Source organism: Castor canadensis, chromosome 2 (genome assembly GCF_047511655.1).
Source record: "Castor canadensis chromosome 2, mCasCan1.hap1v2, whole genome shotgun sequence".
NCBI lineage: Eukaryota > Metazoa > Chordata > Mammalia > Rodentia > Castoridae > Castor > Castor canadensis.
In genome coordinates this window covers 186,709,603-186,715,500 of record NC_133387.1, presented here as the reverse complement: position 1 = coordinate 186,715,500, position 5,898 = coordinate 186,709,603, and positions in this window count along the sequence as shown.

The following is a 5,898-nucleotide window of genomic DNA, read 5'->3' as shown; positions in this document are numbered from 1 at the left end:
GTTGTTTTTTGGTGGAACTGGGGTTTGAACTCAAGGCCTCACATTTGCTAGGCAGGTTCTTTACCAATTGAGCCACTCAGTCATCTCTTTTTTGTATTGGGTATTTTCCAGATAGGATCTCGTGAACTATTTGTCTGGGCTGGCTTTGAACCACAGTCCTCCTGATTTCTGCCTCCTGAATAACTAAAATTATAGGTATGAGCCACTGGTACCTGGCTCCTTTTAGTTTTTGAGTTTGGATTTTTGCCTGTCTTCAAATTGTTCTTCTGGACACATGGTGCCTCAATTAAAATAAATTTTTCATATCTGCATTTTTTTCATGTTTAGCATTTATATCTATATGTTCCACCAAAGCATGTGTTGGTTCTTTTAAATTATTTCAATCTCTCCTGCTGAAACTTTTCCTCTTCCTGCTCATATTGTCCAATTTAAAAGTATTTGTTCTAGTTATATTAAAATCTATGTCTAATAATTCCAATAACTTGACCATCTTTGGTTTTCTTTGCATGACTTTTTGACTTTTTTTTTTTTAGTGATACAGGGGTTTGAACTCAAGGCTTCATACATGCTAGGCAGTCACTCTACCATTAAGCCACTCTGCCAGCCCAATTGTTGACTTTGGGCAAGACATTTTATATAAACAAATAATAGATTTTGAGGGAAATTATATTTACTTCCTAACAGGGCACTCTCCTTCTTCTGTCAAGTTGATCGTGTGCAGTACTGAAACAGTTTAATCTGTAGCTGACTGTGTCTGGACTTTGTCAGGGTTTTCAGCTGAATCAGGTCATTTGCTCCATTGGATCATGGATCAGAGGTTACACAAGATTCAGAGATCATTTCATGACTTAGAGACAGGATTTTCTAAATCTTGATGCCAGCTCTTTGTGGGGGGTCTCTGAGGACTTCTGTTTGCTCTCTAGTCTCACTCCCAAATCCCTATACCTTGGTGGATTCTTTTACATTCAGCTGACTTGACCCTAACCTTTGGAGGATTGCTGCCATACTCTTGAAGAGGGAAGACTGAAGTATGCTGGAGGACTTTCTCCTTTCACTGAGCTTAAGGAAAGAAGCCTGAAGTACTGTGAAAGGGCTTCTCAATACCTTGACAGTCTTCTCATTACTTGGCAATCTGAAGTGCTTTGGAGCAATTTATTTCAGTTATCTACCATCTCCCTACCTTTGGCAGGCCACTGAAGGCTTGGGTTGCCTCAGAGCAACTGGGTACAATCACCTACCCTGCACTTAGCTTCAGCAGGCCACTGACTTTTACTTGAGAAAGTCCTCCATTTCTTTAGAAAACTCTCTCAAACCTCTAATACATTAGTAGAAGTGGTAAGCAGTCATTCTTGATCTGCTCCTGATCTTAAAAAGAATGTACTCAGTCTTGCTCCATTAAGTATAATATTAGATTAATTTAGTATTGGTAACAACAAAATTACTGCTTGTTTCAGAATTTCTAACATGTATTTACAATGAACTAGAAAGAAATTTACTTACTAATTAAAATTTTAACTCACAAACTGAAGAAACCAGAATAGAAACAATCCCATCTGTCACCAGGAAAACTTTGGAGGTAAAGAGGATCCCTGATAAGAGGAATGGGAGAGGGAGGATCCTCCACTCAGCTCTTCAATTCCAAGATGACTCGTAGGCTCTTGAAATACACATCCTAAAGCATTTTGAGGCATTTCACAAAAAAACTCACAAGATAGAAGGCAGCAAAGAATTATTTAGCAAAGCAAGATAAAGTAAGGAGAAATAGAAAGGGAACGAGGAATAGTCCTCAACAGAAAGTGGGAGCAAAGTGGTCCTTGTTCCAGGTTTATTTATACCCTCATGTACTGGGGAATTCCAGTTTGAACTTTTACTTAGAAATGTGATCACCTGGCAACAATCAATCATTTCTCTAAGGTCCTGTTTTTGCTATTACTTGAACATGAAGATAATGGATCCAGAGTGGGTTCATTACTTCCCAAACATGGAGACAATGGGTGTATCTTTTGGGGGCATTCATTCCTGATCAAAGAATTAATTCACCAGGCATACTTTCTATTCTTGGGTTGCACTATTCATCCAAAGAGATTTTTACTTACTTAATATCTAAAAGAAATGAAAAATGCATTTATATACATTCCTGAATGGTTGATTCAATTCCTTGTTGCTCTAGTAATTTTTTCAGCCTTATTACCTGGTTCTGTCTTAGTTCCTAAACCTGGCATCTATATCTATATCTATCTATCTATCTCCTATATCTAATTTCCCTATCATCTTATTCCAGCTATCCTGACTCACATCAAGTCAATAAGAAATCAACAGAGAATCAAAAAACACAATATCAAGTGTGTAAGGTTTTTGTCTTTTGACACCAAATATTTGTCATTTTCTATACACTAATGAATTTGCAATTTTTTCCCATCCAAGTGCTAACCAAAGCTGACCCTGCTTAGCTTCAGAGATCAGACAAGATTGGGTGTGTTCAGGGTGGTATGGTCATAGATTCAATTTCAATTTTCTAACACTAACTGGGTTTGCAAAAATTTAATTCAATAGTGACTCTAACAGTCAATGGAGAGTTAGCACAGATGCCACAGGTTTAGGGCTCAGTATTGTAATTGGAGTTCTAGGCCTGTGGTCTGACTGCAGGGATTCCAACATGTCAGGTCTGGCCACTCACCCCAATATACCAAATTTAAAAAGATGAGTAATGGTGAAGGGAAGAGAGATTTATTTAGTGGCACAGGCACACTGTGGGAAGAGGCAAAGTAAGCATTTCAACAAATCTTCTGGGTACAGATACGAACTTTAAGCTTAAATAGAAGAAGAATTGTGGCAGGGAACAAAAGGTACGTATAATTAAACAGTCCTGGTCAAAGTGTGGTCAAAGATGTGCCCCTCCATATCTTGTCTGGGAGTAGCTTCCAGTCCTGTCATAAAATGTTTACCCATCAGTCCTGTCCTTCCTGAAATCTAGGCTGTAAGATGACTGCAGGAGACAATGGCTCAGAGAAACACAGCTATAAACTGGAGACAACATTTGGAGGCCCAAGTGAAAAATCACTGCTTTAGCAAAAGCAGTTTCAAAGTATCTGTTATAGTATCACAAAACTGCCCATCCTTCTCACCCTAGTTGCAAATCCACAGATTACCATACTCTGACTGACCTGCCTTAAGTTGGTTTGTCTAAACATCCCCTCCTCAGGTTTAATACTTTTCTAGATAACTCACAGAACTCAGGAAGAATTCTGCTTACTATTAATGCTTTATTATAAAAGATATAACTCAAGAACAGTCAAACAGAATAGCTGTATAGGTCAAGGTATGAAAGGGAGGAATAGACACAGAGCTTCTGTGACCTCTCGGGAAGCCTACCTTTCCAGAACATCAATGTGTTCACCAGCGCAGTAGCTCTCAAATTTCTTTTGGAGAGTTTTCATCATTCAGTCTCCAGCACCCGTTCCCTCACTGGAGGTAGAACTGAAAGTTCCCATTTTTTCTCTCTTTCTCCCATTTTTTCTCTCTCTTCTCCCATTTTCTCTCTCTTTCTCTCTCTGTCCCTCCCTCCCTCCCTTTCTCCTTCCCTCTCTTCCTTCCTTCCTTCCTTTCTTCCTTTCCCTCCCTCCCTTCCTCCTCCTCCTTCTTGATCTTCCTCCTCCTCTTCCTTCCCCTTCCTCTTCCTTATCTTCTTCTGATGGTACTGGGGTTTGAACTCAGGGCCTTGAACTTGCTAAGAAAGTGTGCTACCACTTGATCCACACCCCTAATCTTTTTTTGCTTTGGTTATTTTTCAGATAGGCTCTCATTATTTTTGTCTGGGCTAGCCTCAGACCTAGATCCTCCTACCTATGGTCATGCACTACCACGCCCAGCTTCATGTTCTTATTAATGATGTTTTTGGCTATCTTGAGACCCTATGCTGGGTCACCTCATTAGTATAAAATCAGATGTGGCCAAAGCGTTAATTGTGAGTAACAAACAACACTCCTGTTCAGGAAATGCTAAGAATTTTAGGAGCTCTGTGCCAGGAATCAGTAACAAGGACCAAATATATAATTTATACACCAAGGGTATATTAACAAAACTGAAGTCTATTTCTTTGAAAAAAAAGAAACCTCTTAAATACTAATCTAGAGAAAAACATAGAAAAAGAGGTAGGAAGGAAGAAAAGAATAAGGAGGAGAGAGAAAAATCTGTGAATGAAACAGAGTAAGAATAAATAACTATATATATACAAGAAGTGGAGAGAACACTATAAATTTACCAACCAGAAAATTTGAAACCTAGTAAAAATGATAAACTTGTGAAAAAATAGACAATGTCAAAATTGGTTTTAAAAATAGAAAACCTTAAATAGAGCAGTAAACATTAAGGAAATACAAATGGCAATTAAAGACCTTATTTATCCATGAATAAGCACTGATTTAGATGCTTTTAAAAAGGGCAGCTATCAAAGTTTCATGGAAGAGTTCATCCTATCTTAATAAATTGTCCCAGAAAATAATGGAAAAATCAGAATTTTTTTCTATGAAACTTTGTACCAGAGGAAGGAGGAAAGAAGGAAGGATCTAGTTTCATTTTTACCATTTCTGGACCCAAGAACCTGACTCTGGTAACAGCAGTATCACTCCAATCTCTGCTTCCATCTTCACATGGCCTCCTTCTCCCTAAGTGTCTCTTTTCTGTGTCCTCTTTTCTTCATATAAGGACACAAGTCATTGGATTTAGGGCCCACCCAAAACTGAGGATGATTTCATCTTGAGATCCTCAACCAATTATATCTGCAAAGACTCTATTGACAAGCTGAAGTTCCAGATGGACATGAATTCTGGAGGAACACTATTCCAACTTACTTACAATCTTGTATCAAGCAAAACCAAACTTTTTTATTATTTATAATAATTTGTGGGTATCCATGTTGAGTTTTACGCCATCATCAAACAGGGTTTTTAAAAATTTTTCTTTCTTTTCTTTCAATCTTGCTTTCTTCTTAGGTGTTCTTTTGCTACAGCTCCACAAAAATGTTGAATTAATGTTGTGACAACAATCAACTTTAATTTGTTCCTAACTTTAGTATGGTTTCTTCTAAAACTCACAAGTAAGTGTAGTGTATGTGATATAGGGTTTTGATAGCTATCCTTTATTACATGAATTAATTTTCTTTCTATCCCTAATTTATTGACAAGTTGTTTTTTTACATTGTTTTTAAATTATGAACAAGTGCTGCCTTTTATTTATATGTTCAATAGAAGAAATGATCTTTTCTTTTTCATCTACTATCTTAAGTATGCAGGCAACTGAAATTTAAACTGACAAAAGACAGGTTATCGGAAGGAAAAGGTTTATCCTATACATACAGAAGCCACCCAGAGTAGTAGCTGGCTCTTTAAATGATTAAACTGAGAGGTTTCTTTTCCTACTACTTAATGGCAAAAAGAAGGGAGAGGGTTATCTTTAAGGGAAGAACAAATAGATTTCTTTGGGAAATATAGATGAGTTTTGGGAGAACAAATGGGATGAAAAGTGATAATGTTTATAGTAAGGAAGAGTGGTCTTTGTTTTTCATGGCCATGAACAGAGGGAATTTTCAATAGTCTTATTTACCAGAAGTTTGTGTTTAATCAGATAAAAGAAGTTGCAAGAAGTCTTCTTTCTCCACCTCTTGAATCAATACTAACTCTGGTTCTAAGTGGTTTAAACTGATGAGTGTCCATTATTTTATTTCTGGGGTCAATCTAACATACCCAGAATGGTACCCCCCTTGCATATTGCAGAATTCAGTTGGCTAGTAATTTACTTAAGACTATTCACTCATGTTCCATGGTAGAATTAACTTTTTCTTTTATTTTCCTAACAAAACCTTAGGAAATTTTTCAATATTTCTTTTATTTATGTATATAT